This window comes from Patagioenas fasciata, chromosome 14 (genome assembly GCF_037038585.1).
Source record: "Patagioenas fasciata isolate bPatFas1 chromosome 14, bPatFas1.hap1, whole genome shotgun sequence".
NCBI classification, from domain to species: Eukaryota; Metazoa; Chordata; class Aves; order Columbiformes; family Columbidae; genus Patagioenas; species Patagioenas fasciata.
This window is the reverse complement of record NC_092533.1, coordinates 17,857,129-17,875,947: the sequence shown is the minus strand read 5'-3', so window position 1 is coordinate 17,875,947 and position 18,819 is coordinate 17,857,129. Positions and strand designations below refer to the sequence as shown.

Genomic DNA, 18,819 nt, shown 5'->3' with positions numbered 1-18,819 from the left:
TTCCTCAGCAGACCTGTGCGCCAGACCCATTACCAGCTTCGTTGCTCTTCTTTGGACGTGCTTCAGCACATCAATGTCTTTACTGTAGTGAGAGGCCCAAAACTGAACACAGTATTATTATATTACACAATATTGTTACGTTATGGTACTGAATAAAGTGTTCTTTCTTCTGCATCGGGAGAGATACTTGTTAATTATGTTAAATATAAAAATTGAAACATTTTTTCTTATTTTAAGGTGCCGAATATTACAGTCTTTTCCTATTTCTACGAAACCATAATTCCCCCCATGAATGTTTATAGTGGCTATGTTAAAATGGCTGACACAGGGAGAGCAAAAGAAAACTGGGTCTGAAATACAAAACGTGATAATCACAGCCCCGGAGAACAAGATATATCAGACTCATTAGCCCAAGTAGCAGGAACTCTTCTTTAAATACTTCACTTCGTGGAAATTGCATTGCGAGTACAGCAAGAAGAATAGCACATATATCTGCCTTGCCTCCTGTACCTATTCTGTATCTCGCATAACCCAATGAGGAGTCATTGCAGCCATACAACAAACTGTCCATGTCCAACTTCTTCTTATACGCCTGTTAACTGGACAAGAGCAACTGAATTGCATTGAACTGTTGGTGCAGCTACAGATAAAGCGAACAACAATGTGGGAGACAAATACAGCTGCATAACATAAACTACGCAGGCCATGTTCAAGATAATGAGGACAGAAACAACAACAACACCTCTCAGCTGAACCCGAACTTGTAAACACCGAAGAAACAAAACGTAACGTAACGAGATGCTTGCTGGGAGTGGGAAACGAATAGCCCGACCTTTCATTTCTTCACGAAGAGAAGGACTAGTAATCCTCATTCTCACCACTCGGGAAAAAACAGGGGAAACGGAACGAAAATTAAGAAAAGGTCAGGGGAAAACGGCGAAAGAGCGAGGGTTTACAGACCTGCGGTGCGTCGGAGTCGGCGAGTGGCTCTCCTGCGCCAGCGTTGCTGCTCGGGCTCCGTTTCCCGCTGGGCTCCCCGCCCAGAAGCTCCTCCGCGGGCAGGCTGGGCAGCGGCGGCGGCAGCCAAGCGGCCTCGGCCACAGCGCGGCCCGGCGCCACGCACAGGTTGTAGGAGTAGGGCAAGGTGCCCTCGCAGAAGTCGGCCGGGAAGGCGGCGCCGGCCACGGACAAGCGCTGCGCGCCCAGGCAGCGCAGGACGGCGGGCGGCCCGGCCCGGCGCAGCCGCGCCAGCACGGCCAGCGCCACGCTCAGCAGGAACAGGGCGGACAGCAGCGCCAGCGCCAGCACCAGGTAGAACTGCAGCTCCGCCGGCGAGTCGGCGCTCGCTGCCCGCTCGCTCAGCTCCGGCAGCGCCTCCTGCAAGCTCTCGGCCAGCACCACGTGCAGCTTGGCCGTGGCCGACAGCGCCGGCTGCCCGTGATCCTTCACCACGGCCACCAGCCGCTGCTTGGCCGCGTCCCTCTCCGACACGGCCCGCGCCGTGCGCACCTCGCCGCTGTGCAGCCCCACGCGGAACAGCGCCGGCTCCGACGCCTGCACCAGCTCGTACGACAGCCACGCGTTGCGCCCCGCGTCCGCGTCCACCGCCACCACCTTGGCCACCAGGTACCCGGCCTCGGCCGAACGCGGCACCACCTCGAACGGCTCCAGCGCCGGTGTCGACCCCGGCACTCTCTCTCCCGCTTCCGGCGCCGGCCAGAGCACCCGCGGCGCGTTGTCGTTGCGGTCCAGCACGAAGACGCGCACCGTCGCCGTCGAGCTCCGCGCCGGCTCCCCGCCGTCCTGCGCCCGCACGACCACGGCGAACTCGCGGCACTGCTCGTAGTCGAAGGAGCGCTGCGCGTACAGCGCGCCGCTCCGCGCCTCCACCGACACGTACGTCGCCGCGTCCGCCGCGCCCGCGCTGCCGCCCGCCAGCCAGTAGCTCACACGCCCATTGGCGCCCGCGTCAGGGTCACGCGCGAGCACGCGCAGTATTGGCGCGCCTGCCGCGTTGTTCTCCGCCACGTAGGCGCTGTAGGCGGCCTCCTCGAACACCGGCGCGTTGTCGTTCACGTCCGACACCTCCAGCACCAGCGTCATTTGGCTCGACAGCGCCGGCCGGCCCCGGTCCCTGGCAACCACCGTCACCCGGTGCTCGGCCGCCTGCTCCCGGTCCAGTGCACTCGCCGTCACCACCTTGTACGAGCCGCCCGACGACGACAGGAGTGACAACGGCGTCTCTCCCGACAGCTCACACGACACCTCTCCGTTCTCCCTGGAGTCCGGGTCCTTCACGTTCAGCAGGGCCACCACCGTGCCGGCCGGTGCGTCCTCGGGCACCGGGCTCGACACTGACAGTATCGTGATTTCGGGAGCGTTGTCGTTCTCGTCCGTGATGTCTATGTGCACTTCGCAGTGACCGGTGAGCCCGCCGCCATCCCTTGCCTCCAGACCGAAGCTGTGTTTGCTCTTCTCCTCGAAGTCGAGGGGCCCCGCCGTCCAGACCTCTCCACTCTCGCTGTCGACATTGAACAACGCGCGGACGCCATCTGGGACGTTGCCGAAGGAGTAGGACACCCGCCCGTTGGAGCCCGCGTCCGCATCCGTGGCCCGCACCTGCAGCACCAGCGAACCCGCCGGCACATTCTCCTGCACTCGCGCCTCGTAGACGCTTTTAGTGAATACGGGTGCGTTGTCGTTGGCGTCTGTCACGTTGATGCGAACCTGAACAGTCCCGGACCTCACGGGGTTCCCGCCATCCACCGCTGTGAGCACCAGCTGGAAGGAGCTCTGCTTCTCCCGGTCCAGTGCTCTCTCCAGCACTAATTCCGGATTCTTCTTTCCCACCGTACTCTCCTTCACGGCCAGAGTGAAAGCCGGGTTGTCAGTGAGCTGGTAAGTCAGCAACGAGTTGCTGCCCACGTCCGCGTCTCGGGCCATCTCCAGTGGAAAACGTGCCCCGGGAGATGTGAACTCATTGATCTCGAGGTCCAGAGCCGCCTTGCTGAAGGCCGGGGAGTTGTCGTTGACGTCCTGGATGGCCACCTCAACGTGGAAAACGTTGAGAGGGTTCTGCACCAGCGCCTCGAAGCTGACGGAGCAGGACGCCGCCTCGCCGCACATCTCCTCCCGGTCCAGCCTCTCGCTCACGTACAGGTTCCCGTTCTCCCCGCTCACCGTGAAGTATTTCAGCTGTCTTTTCGCCGCAGACGCCAGCCGCAGCTTGCGTGTCGGCAAGTCTGCCGGGCTCAGCCCCAGGTCCCGCGCCAGCGGCCCCACCAGCGAGCCTCTGCCCAGCTCCTCGGGGATGGTATAACGGAGCCGCTCCGCCGCCGCCCGCCAGCACAAGCCCAGCAGCAATGCGGGCAGCAGCACTCGCCCGCCGGCTCGCCGCCTCTGCCCGCCCACCATTCTCGGCAGCACTTGCCGCTCTCCTCCCTCCTGTCGGTGTCCTCTCTCCTTTCAGCCCCTCTCCCAATAAGGGCGGGGGCCACCGGAGGGCAGAGAGCGATATGGGCGCCGGTTCGGACGCCGCTGCTCCCCAGTCCGCGCCGCCTCTCGCCGCTGCTGCCCGTGCCGCTGCAGCTCTGGTCGGCGCCGGGCGAGTGAGCAGCCTGCGGGGGCAGGACGCTGCGGCGGCTCCGGCTGCGGTTCCGGCACCAGCGCTGCTCCGCCTCGGCCAACAGCGGCACCCGGAGGTGCCGCGACGACACCGCAGCCGCCTGATGCCGGCTGGAGCTCCGGTCCCTGCGCTCCGAGCCGCGCTGTCAGCAACTGCCGCGAGTCGGTGCCATCGGCTATGGAAAAGCGAGATTCGGCTTTCAGATTGGCGACTTTGATCATATCGTTGGCAAGGCGAACCAGGCAGCTCTGTTGTTCATCGTTGAAGTGAAGAGTCTGGCGGGGAACATGTTCCCGAGCAGTGAAGGAGTAAGCAGATTTCGTACAGCAGAGCACAGGTGCACTGTGCAGTAAATGTCCGACATCTATCAACAGCTTCTACTCTTGCTGCAACTTATCTTTCCAACTCTTTTATTTCAATTGTACGAGCTGTGAGGAGCAGTAACTGTAGCATACTTCAGACGAGAAGGTCTTGTAGAAAGGAAACTCCAGACTTCGTCTGAAAGCATTTATTCAAAATTACCTCCTTTAGTGAACAAGGTAATTATGCACATCTAGTAACATGGACTTGCAGCAGAAAGGTTCCCACGTGCCCAGCATACTACAATTACCAGTCAGAAGGACAGCACTAGAGAAGGCAGTTTGCCTATCACACCAAGACAACGATTTGCACCCTTAATACAAAGAACACTCCAGGTGTGGGGTTGTCAGAAAATTGAAGGATAAAACTTTCATCACCTATGAAAAGTACTTGATCCTCTTCAGTACCTCTTTGTACGATAATACCACCTTTTCTCAACAACCAAAGGAAATATCAGAATGCAAGAGTCTCTTGAAAACCAGCAAATCTTGGTTCATGGGCATGGAGAGAACGGGGCACTTTATGACCAGCTGCATCATTTCAAGTGCTACACAGACCACGAATTTGGAAACTACAGGTAGAGCAGACTTCCCTAAACTCTGATTGATCCAAACAAGAGATGACTCTATGGATGACTACTGTGCACATTCAGAGGTTCCTGGTGGTAACTCAGTTCCTCATTATGCCACTCTTGCTGCTCCCTTGAAATGTACAAAGACATGGCCTACAGGACTCAGTTTCTCCTTCACAAGCTTCTTCCACTGCAGCAGTGTAAACTATTGCACAGACACAACATGGCTGTGAAAACAGGCTTTTCATCAGCAACGAGGCTATTCTTACAAAGAAGTAGTCACTGTGTAGTTCAGATGAAGAGACACAGAAAAGAGGGTCACTTACCCATTGTGTGAGCCAACACAGGCAGACTGCAAAAACAACCAAAGGCCATGAATGCAACTGCAAAGAGTAAATTTATTCTAGTTAACCCTCTACCAGGGCTCTCCAAAACAGCATCTAACGTCCTAGCATCTAAAGACACAAGCACAGACACAGGCACTACAGAATTCAGCCCTGGTAGATTACTGGGCCTGCTGTGTTCACCTCTATTTCAAGGCTTCAAGCAGGTGTAGTCTTCTGTGCTCTGCTCTTTCTCACAAGAAAGCAGGAATCGCAGGCATAACAGTAAGGTGCCTTAGAGTTTCTCACATGCCTATGCTATCTAACAGAGATGGTCTACTTGTCAAGCACATGAGATCCATAAAACAATGTGTGAATTTATGTGGTTTTTCTCTACTCCAGTAACAGTTGCTTGAGCTTATTTACAATTCTCTTTCTCACCATTCTTCCACAATTCCCATACACCCATACTGAACAGGTATTTATGAACAATCTCGTCCTTCCTCAGAAATTTTGTGATTGCACTACTAAGGTACTGCTTACATGCATTTCAAATAATTAACAGTAAATCAAAACAAGACAATAGTGTTGTAAGACAGTAGTGATAAATAAAGCAACAAACAACAGAATTTTATAAAAATCTTGAATTAACAAGCCATTCACAGTGAAAATACCTGTATATATCTAATAGTGCAATCCTGTGAGTAATTCTACCTGGTAAGAAACAAACATTTTGTCAGTGTTAGGACATACTGTTGCTATGTACTTGGCTACAGACCTCCTCTAACTACGCCTCTCTGTAAAAGACATTATGATGAACAGTAAAGCAAATGAAAAGTACACACAGGAGAGTGATGATGCCTTGGAGATTAACCCTCCATCGACTGAAGAGGTCACAAGGTGCTCTGTGTGAACAGGCTTCTTGTGGTCAGCAAGTTTGTCCTCACACAATCCTTCCGTGTGCAGTAAGACTCCAAATGTTCTCACTGGCTGGTAAGGAGCACAGAAGGATAAAACAACCTTTCTAACCAGTAACACTGTTAGGAATGCTTGCTACTCTCTTCCTCACAAATCATTTCCATCAATTTTAAACACTTAGCATTGAAAGATCAAGCACTGCTATATGAGGGACAACAATACCAAACAAGCTGTAAGCTGACATAAAAAGCACAAATGAATAACCCTTCACAGCACAAATATCTTGACCTTTCATGAAATGCCATGCTGTTTGTAATGCCCCCCAGCAGAAACTGTGACAACACTGTCTTCTTTATAACACTTCACCCATAGTTCAAAGGCCAAATAAAAGGTTTATAGAGTCTATAAGAAGAACATTTGGTCTGGAAACATCCAGTTCTCCAACTCCACTCTGTCTTTGGAAGAACACAGTGGTGGATCACCACAAAGGTGACCAAACAGTGGTCATGTGCGCACATGTATTTCACAATTCAACACTCAGCAACAAGGAATTGCAAGGAATTGCTCCCCTCCCACCTTCTTCCTCAACAGAATGCTTGGAGCTCACTTGGAATCAATCAAGGAAATTCCCACAAGCAACAGGGAATTTGCAGGAACATGTGGGAATGGCCTCCCAGTTGAGGAAGTAGTACCTCCAATGTGGAAAACACACACTGCATTCTGGTACACAAAACTGACACTGCTGTCACTTCTGTCTGAGGAACAGACTGTGTGAGGAACTCTGACACATGAGACAAGTACAAGACCCACCCCAAAACAGGCACAGATGACTCTACCTTGCATTTCCAATAATAGCTTACATTCATTCTAAATAACAACATTTTAATGAAAAAGCTGTCTTACAAGGGAAGAGTGAGAACTAAGTGAACCAAAGACAAACTTGAGAAAAACGTTTAAACTAGAATGCCATTCAAGATATAAATAATTTTGTATCTGTAAAAGGCCCGTCCTATAAGTAACACAGCTCACCGCCTGGTAAGGAGCACAGAAAAAGAAAAGAACCTCTCTAACAAGTACCTTTATTAAGAATATGTAGTACTCTGTTTCTCACACACTACTTTCAACTATAATAAATAATAAACAATATAGGATCAAGTGCTATTATATGGGCAAGGAGGTAATGACGTGAAACAAGCAATAAAACTGCATGAAAAGTACAAATTATTAACCTGTCAAGGCAAGTTATACATGGGGCCATTAACATTCTATTTCAAGAGAATCTGACCCTACACATGCACATGTGTGGCTGGGAAGACATGTGACCCTGCTAAAAATATAATCTTCCATTTGCTAATAATGCAACACATCAATTCAGAAGGGATAATGCTAACAGGAAAAACAGTAACCCATGTCAGAGAACAAAATGAAAAACAAAGTGACGAAAGAATAAGTGCAGCAAAACTCAAGTCAGCAGTAGCTCCACTTCTCCTGCCTCCCACAGCAGCTGTAACGCTGAGCAGCAGTCCCACATTCACCTCCTTGGACCAAAAGCCACCAGGACACAGCGCGTTGCTGAATGAAGCTTTTCCTTCTCCATAACCAAACCTCCCTCTGCAGGATGCAGAATATGGCAGGGAAAAGGCAGAGAAGCAACAGAGAGAAAGTGTGTGCAGGAATTGCACCTGCACTCAGACAACTAGAACAGATGTGACCTTCCCCATTTGATCAGACACACTGGGGTCAAGTTGTAGCTCACGACAACAAGTAAGGGTAAGGGAACAGTTAGAAATATACAAAAGTGAATGGGATCAGGTGGAATAACATTTCTTAGGATAAAGTTATTGAGCAGAAGCCACTCAAACTGCATTGTACACCATTAGGCCCATGCTTGTGTTAACCATGACAAGCAAGGAAATGACCATCTGTTCTTCTATAACACATTACGAACACACCAAGAAGGGAGGTACATTTCTCTGTTCACTACCATTCTGAGGAGAAACAAAAATGTTCTAAACCACATGGATGATAAATGGCCATAGTAAAAGAGGAGTGGTCATCCAACAGAGACTGGATCATCAAACTAACAGAGTAGGGAGAATCTCTCCCCTCTTTTATCACACGCAGTTCCACAGAGATGTGACTTCTGCTGAGTCATGTTTACAATAACAGAAAAGAAAGGTGCTTTCACATTTCCTGCCTTTCACATTCACTGTAGCAAGAGCAAGAGGCATGAACACATGACACATTGCTTAATGAAGCTATGTTGATAGTCACAAGTAAATCTAAATATATGGGAGACCAGGTACAGAAAAACAAAAACATTAATCAGACCAGCAATGCAAAGAATCATTACACCAGAAAGTGTAGTCAGACAAACTCACTAGGAAGATTTCTAAGACTTCACTACAGGAATTTAAATTAATCCCTGAGAGCACCTGGATGTCACTGAGGCCTCAGGCTGCAAGTGGAGCCCCCTGGACTACATTGTTGGGGATTTCATTGTAAGAAATAATCATCAGCTCTCAGCAGTTCTTCTAATATGTGGCCTACTCATCTCCCACAGACAGGATGCCATATGTGTAATCACCTTATCATGGGCATCATTCTCAAGCTCAGTCTTCTGAGAAAGTACAATACATTATCTTTTAGATTCTGCTTCATTTTCCTCACAACTCTGTCTGAGGTGGTTGAAGGAAGTATTTGCTGCAAAACAGCACTCACACTCTCAAGTGCAAAAGCACTCATCAGATACGGGGAAAACGAATCACAACTTCCAGGAAACAAAGGCCTGAAAGAAAGTCAAATTACAACTATGTATTAACTCTACATCACAATGATCCAGGGAGATAGAGGTGAATAAATGAGATATTACACAGGAAGTATAAGCTGTGCTACCCATGTATCATCTTTCTACATGCACAGCTATTGCATAAACACTGAGAAGTAGAGAACTACCATTGCCTCTCAGGACAAGGAATCCAGAATCACAGCAAACATGGCACAGGCCTTGGCACCAGTCATGAAATCAAACCATTGCTCAGCCAAAACCACACTGACCCACCTATTTTCCTGATTGGAATCCATCCTCACACCCTCTTTGCTCTGCATTCACAGCTTGTAGTTGCACCATGGACCACATCCAGTATTTGACTGCATGGCAGCAACAGGTGGGAGACATGTCATTCAGTGATATTTTCGGGAAACAGAAGTATATCAAAAAGTCTTTGTCCTGACAGGTGAACTCCTTCAAGGTACGCAAACTGCTCCCCCCACTCAACAACTTAAGAGATATTCTAATGTTTTCAGGGTTACCAGCCACAATGAGACTCAGTTCTAGACCTGGACAACAAACGAGGCAAGAATGGGAAACTTGCACAAGTGAAGGAATCATAGCTTAACGTTTCAGATGATGTCAACTGTAGTCAGCACACAAGAAAGACATCTAGTTGTTAAAAAGAACACATGAGACCCAAACAAGAACTCACATCACAGACTGTAGCCACAGTTCCTCAGTGTAATTTCTTTGGACAATAAAAATGGAAGGTGCATGGAACCACTACAGTGTGCCCCATCTAACAGCTAGGAGAAAGTGAACATTTAAACCTGTCTCTGACATTTTGAATTGCATCACAGCAAACCCTTTCACCTGCCCTGTCTCTGGACAGACAGAATTTTTCTTCCTATCCAAACTTCATGCAATACAAAGGTGTCTTTGCAGACAGATACTATTGAAAGAAAGGTTGTATGCACAACTTCTCCTGATATGAGAGCAAACATGACAACATGGATGTGTGTAGAGAGATTTCTCTGCTCATAACCATAATTTGAAGAAAGTAAAATGTTCTCACATGCGTAAGTGACATGCAGGTCCAATAAAACCCAGTCATCCATATATCACCTCAAAGACACCATCACCCCTATTCAGCACATGAGTAACTTCAAAGGCTCATGATGTTCGAATTTTAACATGAAGTGTATGCGTATGCTCAATAACTGCCAGGAGAAAGCAAAATTATGAACTCACAACATTTCCAGTGGGAATCTGACCACTGTGATAACCAAAAATAAGACACCTTCAAAAGGCCAGCAATAGACCCGTGGAATGAAAAATACACATGGGATCGACACATAACCAGAGACAAAGACCCACCTTCAGATCGTTACAACAGGTAAGGTAAGCTAACGCTGAAAGGAAGGGATCACAGGCATGCTTTCCTACACTATGGCACATAGAGTAGGTACATAGTTCAGGTATTTAGTAGGTAGTGAATACACAGTTTGCTCTTCCCAAAGCTCCCATTACAACATTTGTCACAAGCCCCGAATTAAGCTGTTAAGAACTGATAACAACAAGACAACACAAAGGAAGAACCTCCCAGGGCTCCCAGTGCAGCTGGAGTAACATGTATTCTAGTCAAACTAGATGAAAGATGGAACTCACATTGCATGGTACTACAGAGAGCCACTGAACAGGGAAAAGAGCAAAATTCCCGTGTCCTTCAACAGCTTCCCACACACAGCTCACACAACTCTCATTTCCAACTCTTCACAAATCACATGTTATTCTCTAACCCTTATGAATTAGAAGCACATGTAATTGTTGACATGATTTACACATCCATAGGTTACTAATTGCTGCTGGGATACACCTCTTTAATTGGTAACGACTACAATGTATTTTCAAGTGCAAGCACGTCCAGCTACATTTGAAATAAACCAACCTCAAAAGACAGGAAATAAGAAAAAAAAAATCTCCCATTTCCTTCAACACCCCTTCATATGCAGCCACGCAGAGACTTCGTCAAATAGTCAAAATCTCTAAAAGTCCCTTCCACTTTCGTAACAAGCAAGCAGACATGAACAAGGGATCACATGTTGCTACCCCATTCCTCCACCCACTGAAAAACATGGCAATATCGAACAAAAAAGAGACATTTAGTTTCTCATCCACATTATCATAGAGAAACAAAAAGGCTGAGAAAAACAAACGATTAGCAGTTCTACATGGGGGGTCTTATGTTCCATTTCAAGACGCTTTCATCCCACCCAAGCACGAGTGCTGTTGGGAAGACAGATGACCGTGCTAATAACGCAAACTTCAAATTGCTAATAACGCAAACTTCAATTTGCTAATAACGCAATACGACTGTTCAGAAAGGCTAACAATTACAGGAAAAACGGTATGACACGTCAGGGGAGAAAAGGAGAAATGATCTGACGCCTACTAGAGACAGAAAGCTCAGCTCTAACGAAATTCAAGATAACAGCAGCCCCAGTTCTCCTGCCTCCCACGAGAACTGTAACGCTGAACAACGATCACGCGTTCACCTCCCCGGAACAAAAGCCACCGGGACATGGTCTGCTCACTAAACTTCTCAGAAGAAACATCAAGATACATCGGTCGTCCAGTAGACAGGGTCCTACTCAAACGAAACTCACGCCAACAGCAGCCCCACTTCTCCTGTCTCCCACGTTCACCTTCCCGGAGCAAGAGCCTCCAGCACACAGCGCGTTGTTGAATGAAGCTTAGCCTTCCCTGTAACCAAACTTCCCTACATGGAACAGAGCACAATGCGGAGGAGAAAGGGCAGAGAAGCAGCAGAGGAAAGCGTCACGGAGAAAGGGCAGTCATCGGAACTCACCGGGGGAGAGGTGGGGTCCTCCCCGAGCAGCGGAGCGGGCTCGTCGGGCGGCGGGCGGGCCGGGAGGGTGTCGCAGCAGCCGGCGCCCGACAAGCGAAGCTGACTCTTGCGCGAGTCGGCCGTGAGCGACACCTCGTGCGAGTAGGAGTGCAGGAAGGCGCGGACGCCGTCGATGCCCACGAAGTGCGAGGCCGGCACGCCGCGGAGGGCGCCGCTGCCCGCCGCCAGCAACTGCGATCGGCGCCAGCGCCGCAGGCGCAGCGCCAGAAGCAGCAGCAGGAAGGCGAGGAAGAGGCAGGACACGGCCGCCACGGCCAGCACCAGCCAGCGAGTCAGGTTACCGGCCGGCTCGCCCGGCGCCGCCGCCGATGCCACGCTGCCCAGCTCCGCCAGCAGCTCGGCCACGCTCTCGGCCAGCACCACCGTCAGCGTGGCCGTGGCCGACAGCGCCGGCCGCCCGTGGTCCTTCACCACCACCACCAGGCTCTGCCGCGCCGCGTCGCGGGCCAGTGGGAAGCGCGCCGTGCGCACCTCGCCGCTGTGCAGCCCCACGCGGAACAGCCCCGGCTCCGTCGCCTTGGCCAGCTCGTACGACAGCCACGCGTTCTGCCCCGCGTCCGCGTCCACCGCCACCACCTTGGCCACCAGCGCCCCGGGCTCCGCCGAGCGCGGCGCCAGCTCCACGCCCGCCCAGCCCGCGCCCGCCGCAAGCGCCGCCGCCGGCGGGTACAGCACCTGCGGCGCGTTGTCGTTCTCGTCCACGACCACCAGCCGCACCGACACGTTGCTGCTCAGAGCCGGCGCGCCGCCGTCCTCCGCCCGCACCCACAGCTCCACCTCGCGCACCTCCTCGTAGTCGAACGAGCGCAGCGCGTACAGCGCGCCCGTCTCCGCCTCCACCGACACGTACGACGACAGCGGCGCGCCCCGCACACGCCCCTCTCCCAGCAGGTATCGCACGCGCGCGTTCTGCCCCCAGTCCGCGTCCCACGCCTGCACCCTCAGCACCAGCGCGCCCGCCGCGTTGTTCTCGGGCAGACGGGCGCTGTAGCGCGCCTCCGTAAACACCGGCGTGTTGTCGTTCACGTCCAGCACTCGCAACCACAGCACCGCGCTGCTCCACAGCGCCGGCGATCCGCCGTCTGCTGCCCGCACCGTCACGTTGTACTCCGACACCTGCTCCCGGTCCAGCTCCCGAGCTGTCACCACGGTGTAGTAGCTGCCCCGCGAGTTCTGAAGCCGAAACGGGACCTCCCCGTCCAGCGAGCACCGCAGCTCTCCGTTCGCCCCCGAGTCCCGGTCTTGCACATGCAGCAAGGCCACCATCGTCCCCGGCGGAGCGTCCTCAGAGATCTCGCTCAGTGCCGACCTCACGGAAATCTCGGGCGCGTTGTCGTTGACGTCAGTCACGGTGATCACGACCCTTGCCGTGTCGGAAAAGCCCCCGCCGTCTCGTGCCTGTACCTCCATTTCGTAGGTGTCGCCTTCCCCGAAGTTCAGGCTTCGCACCAGCGTGATTGCTCCCGTCTCAACGTCCAGATGGAAAATCTCCGATGTCAAGTCCGTCGCCTTCTTCAAGGAGTACCTCACATGCCCGTTGAGCCCCTCGTCGGCATCGGTGGCCGTGACGGTGACGAGAGTGGAGCCCACGGGCACGTCCTCCGGCACACGCACCGTGTACTCCGCCTGGCTGAACACGGGTGCGTTGTCGTTGGCGTCCAGCACCACCACGCGGATCCGCGCCGTGCCCGTCCGCCCCGGCTCGCCTCCGTCGCTCGCCCTCAGCACCAGCTCGTGAAACGCCGCCTCCTCCCGATCCAGGGCCTTCACCAGCACCAGCTCGGGACGCTGATCCCCACCGGGACCCGTCTGCACGGCCAGCGAGAAGTGCTCGTCGCCACTTAGCTCGTAGCTCTGCAGGGAATTCAGGCCCGAATCTGGGTCGTGAGCCTCGGCCAGGGGAAACCGCGAGCCCGGGGCTGTCATCTCGCTAATTTTCTCTTCCAGCTCAACTTCCTTGAAGCTGGGGGCGTTGTCGTTAATGTCCGTGATCTCCACTTCGATTTCGTAAACTTGCATGTCTCCCTCTAATATCACCTCACAGCGCAGCACGCATTTCTCCACCAGCCGGCACAACTGCTCTCTGTCTATCCTCTCTATCGTGACTAGATGTCCCGTCTTTCCGTGCAAGGCGAAATACTGCGTCCTACCTTCGGAGACAACGCGGACGCCGTGGTCAACGAGCGTCGGCAGCTGCAGCCCCAGATCCTTGGCCACGTCACCCACGAACGAGCCCTTCGGCATCTCCTCGGGAACCGAGTAGCGCAGCTGCCCCCACGCCGCCTCCCACGTCGCCACCAGCACGCCCCACAGCAGGGCTCGCTCCCGCCGACCCCAGTGCCTCCCCGTCGCCCACATCTCCGCCGCCGACCCGCCGGTCCCGCACCAACAACGGCGGCTCCGCGCCGTTTCCTTCTGACTCGCGCTCTGCTCACCGTTCCCGGCCGCTGCCGCCGGCCCCTCCGCCTCGCTGCAGCACGGCTCCGCACCGCAGGAAGGCTCTCAGACTGCCCTGCCGGGGAGCCAGCGAGCGAGCGAGCCCGGCCGCAGCGGGCGGGGCTGCCTTCAGCGCTCCGGTCTTCCTCTCGCTCCTCCTCGGTCAACAGCGGCGCCTACAGCCTCCACTCGGCACTGCAAACACCGAGCGCTGACCGGCTCTTCCCGCCAGCCCTGTCCCACCCACAGCTCGCGGCCACGGGACAGTGGCCACGGTGACATCGCTTTTCTCCAGAGGTGTTCTCCTGCGTCGGCTTTGCTCCAGACGAGATATTCCTTGATCCTCGATGTGATCACAAGGAGGAAATACGAGACCTCCCGTGGTTATGTTATTTCAACAGCACGGGAAAAACGCATCCGTGAGGGCACTTAATGTAAGGCAAAACATGACGTGTAGAATATTACGAGTCTTATCGCAGTAGCGCGAAATCAACTGTGCAACTTCCACGAGTTGCACCTCTTTTTGTAGCAGTCGTGTTTGCATTATGTTTCTCTCACTCATTCTGCAGATCAAAACTGTGTCATACAGCCCCATTAGTTCCTCCACACCCCAATCAATAGCAACAATGAAGATGCTCCCTGAAATAGACACCTGTGATTTCCTTATCGGGTTTTCTCTAAGCCGTGCTTTTCAACGGTGCCTGTTAGATTCCTTTAGTTCGGAAAAGACCTTCAAGATCATCGTGTCCAACCATTAACCTAATACTGCCAAGTCCGCCACTAAACCACGTCCCTAATCAGCACATCTACACGTCTTTTAAATATGTCCAGAGATGGTGACTCCAGCACTTCCCTGGACAGCCTGTTCCAATGCCTGAGCACACTTTTCAGTGAATAATATCCTAATAGACAATCTAAGCCTCCCCTGGTAAACCTTGGGGTATTTCTTCTCTTCCTAGCTCTTGTACTTCGGAAAAAAACACGCTGCAACCTCCTTTCAGGTAGTCGTAGAGAACGATATGGTCTCCCTCAGCTTCATTTTCTCTAGACTAAACAGCCCAAGTTTCCTCAGCTGTTCCTCAGCAGACCTGTGCGCCAGACCCATTACCAGCTTCGTTGCTCTTCTTTGGACGTGCTTCAGCACATCAATGTCTTTACTGTAGTGAGAGGCCCAAAACTGAACACAGTATTATTATATTACACAATATTGTTACGTTATGGTACTGAATAAAGGGTTATTTCTTCTGCATCGGGAAAGATACTTGTTAATTATGTGGAAACTGCATTGCGAGTACAGCAAGAAGAATAGCACATATATCTGCCTCGCCTCCTGTACCTATTCTGTATCTCGCATAACCCAATGAGGAGTCATTGCAGCCATACGACAAACTGTCCATGTCCAACTTCTTCTTATACGCCTGTTAACTGGACAAGAGCAACTGAATTGCATTGAACTGTTGGTGCAGCTACAGATAAAGCGAACAACAATGTGGGAGACAAATACAGCTGCATAACATAAACTACGCAGGCCATGTTCAAGATAATGAGGACGGAAACAACTCTAAAACCAACCGTCCACCAGGTTTTCCATCATGCAGAATCATTAATATAGAGCGTGCCTAGCCCATACAAGCGTTGTAATCAACACCTCTCAGCTGAACCCGAACCTGTAAACACCGAAGAAACAAAAAGTAACGCAACGAGATGCCTGCTGGGAGTGGGAGACGAATAGCCCGACCTTTCATTTCTTCACGGAGAGAAGGACTAGTACTCCCCATTCTCACCACTCGGGAAAAAACCGGGGGAAACGGGACGAAAATTAAGAAAAGCTCAGGGGAAAACGGCGAAAGAGCGAGGGTTTACAGACCTGCGGTGCGTCGGAGTCGGCGAGTGGCTCTCCTGCGCCGGCGTTGCTGCTAGGGCTCCGTTTCCCGCTGGGCTCCCCGCCCAGAAGCCCCTCCGCGGGCAGGCTGGGCAGCGGTGGCGGCAGCCAAGCGGCCTCGGCCACGCCGCGGCCCGGTGCCACGCACAGGTTGTAGGAGTAGGGCAAGGTACTCTCGCAGAAGTCGGCCGGGTACGCGACGCCAGCCACGGACAAGCGCTGCGCGCCCAGGCAGCGCAGGACGGCGGGCGGCCCGGCCCGGCGCAGCCGCGCCAGCAGGGCCAGCGCCACGCTCAGCAGGAACAGGGCGGACAGCAGCGCCAGCGCCAGCACCAGGTAGAACTGCAGCTCCGCCGGCGAGTCGGTGCCCGCCGCCCGCTCGCTCAGCTCCGGCAGCGCCTCCTGCAAGCTCTCGGCCAGCACCACGTGCAGTGTGGCCGTGGCCGACAGCGCCGGCTGCCCGTGGTCCTTCACCACGGCCACCAGCCGCTGCTTGGCCGCGTCCCTCTCCGACACGGCCCGCGCCGTGCGCACCTCGCCGCTGTGCAGCCCCACGCGGAACAGCGCTGGCTCCGTTGCCTGCACCAGCTCGTACGACAGCCACGCGTTGCGCCCCGCGTCCGCGTCCACCGCCACCACCTTGGCCACCAGGTAACCGGGCTCGGCCGAACGCGGAACCACCTCGAACGGCTCCAACGCCGGCGCCGACCCCGGCACTCTCTCTCCCGCTTCCGGCGCCGGCCAGAGCACCCGCGGCGCGTTGTCGTTGCGGTCCAGCACGAAGACGCGCACCGTCGCCGTCGAGCTCCGCGCCGGCTCCCCGCCGTCCTGCGCCCGCACGACCACGGCGAACTCGCGGCACTGCTCGTAGTCGAAGGAGCGCTGCGCGTACAGCGCGCCGCTCCGCGCCTCCACCGACACGTACGCCGCCGCTTCTGCTGCGCCCGCGCTGCCACCCGCCAGCCAGTAGCTTACGCGCCCGTTAGCGCCCGCGTCCGCGTCCCGCGCGAGCACGCGCAGCACCGGCGCGCCCGCTGCGTTGTTCTCTGCCACATAGGCGCTGTAGGCGGCCTCCTCGAACACCGGCGCGTTGTCGTTCACGTCCGACACCTCCAGCACCAGTGCCGTGCTGCTCGACAGGGTCGGCCGTCCCCGATCCCTGGCCACCACCGTCACCCGGTGCTCGGCCGCCTGCTCCCGGTCCAGCGCGCTCGCCGTCACCACCTTGTACGAGCCGCCCGACGACGACACGAGCGACAGTGGTGACTCGCCCGACAGCTCGCAGGACACCTCCCCGTTCTCCCCCGAGTCCGGGTCGTGCACGTTCAGAAGCGCCACCACCGTGCCGGCCGGCGCGTCCTCGGGCACCGGGCTCGACACCGACGTCAGTGTCACCTCGGGCGCATTGTCGTTTACATCCAGTACCTCCACCTCCACTTCGCAGTGCGCAAGCAGGCCGCCCCCGTCCTTCGCCTCCACCAACAGCGTGTAGCCTCGCGTGTCCTCGAAGTCCAACGTTTCTTTCAGGGTGATCATCCCTCTCTCAGCGTCCACCACGAATTTCTGAAGTATCTTGGCCGGCATCTTTCCGAAGCCATACGTGATGCGGGCGTTGGTCCCGGCATCCGCATCAGAGGCGGAGACGTTCAACACTGTCGAGCCTAGCGGCGCGTCCTCCCGCAGGCTCGCGCGGTACCGGTCCTGCGCGAACACTGGTGCGTTGTCGTTGGCGTCGGTGACGTTGATGCAGAGCTGGGCGGTGCCGCTCCGGGGCGGGTCGCCGCCGTCCAGCGCCGTCAGCACCAGACGCAGGCTCGGCTCGCGCTCCCGGTCCAGCGTGCGGCGCAGCACCAGCTCCGCGAACTTGCTGCCGTCCGGACTCTCCTTCACCTCCACCGCGAAGTACCCGTTGGCCTCCAGCTCGTAGCCCTGCAGCGAGTTGCTGCCCACGTCCGCATCTTCCGCCTTGCCCAAGGCAAAACGGGCGCCGGGAGAAGTGAACTCATTGATCTCCAGTTGGAAATTGTCTTGAAGGAAGTGCGGCGCGTTGTCGTTGACGTCCTGGATGGCCACCTCGACGTGGAAAACGTTGAGCGGGTTCTGCACCAGCGCCTCGAAGCTGACGGAGCAGGACGCCGCCTCGCCGCACATCTCCTCCCGGTCCAGCCTCTCGCTCACGTACAGGTTCCCGTTCTCCCCGCTCACCGTGAAGTATTGTAGCTGCCTTTTCGCAGTAGACGCCAATCGCAGCTTCCGTGCTGGCAGGTCCGCTGGGCTCAGCCCCAGGTCCCGCGCCAGCGGCCCCACCAGCGAACCTCTGCCCAGCTCCTCGGGGATGGTGTAGCGGAGCCGCTCCGCCGTCGCCCGCCAGCACAAGCCCAGCAGCAATGCGGGCAGCAGCATTCGCCCGGTGGCTCGCCTCTGCCCGCCCACCATTTTCGGCAGCGCTCGCCGCGCTTCTCCCTCCTGCCGCTGTCCTCTCTCCTTCCAGCACCTCTCCGCAAACAGCGCAGGGGTCGCCGGAGGACAGTAAGCGATTTGGGCGCCGGCTCGGACGCCGCTGCTCCCCAGTCCGCGCCGCCTCTCGCCGCTGCTGCCCGTGCCGCTGCCGCTCTGGCCGGCGCCGGGCGATTGAGCAGCCTGCGGGAACAGGACGCTGCGGCAGCTCCGCATGCGGCTACGGCTCCAACGCCGCTCCGCCTCGGCCAACAGCGGCACCCGGAGGCGCCGCGCCGCCATCACAGCCGCCTGATGCCTGAGCTCCCGGGGACCCGGGATTCTCAACGGGGTATCGTGCCTTCAGCCGTCTTCGGGGTCTCGGTTTCATTAAAATGAGGAAGTGCAGAAGCTCTCGCTTGCTGCCACTCTAAAGGTATTTCGGAGTCATAGACGCTGTCAAGTGCTTTTATGTCCTCTCCTTGAGTCGCAACGAATCGCCATCTGTAAATACTCACAGCACAGCTTCTCTTAACAAAGTCAGGATGGGACTGTAAGATCAAAAT

General features: G+C 54.8%; 1 protein-coding gene across 1 annotated transcript in view; it reads right to left on the bottom strand.

Moving 5' to 3' along the window:
- Positions 1-18,819, bottom strand: part of LOC136107651 (uncharacterized) — a 207,289-nt gene that overhangs the window by 92,397 nt on the left and 96,073 nt on the right. The gene's annotated exons all lie outside the window — the stretch shown is intronic.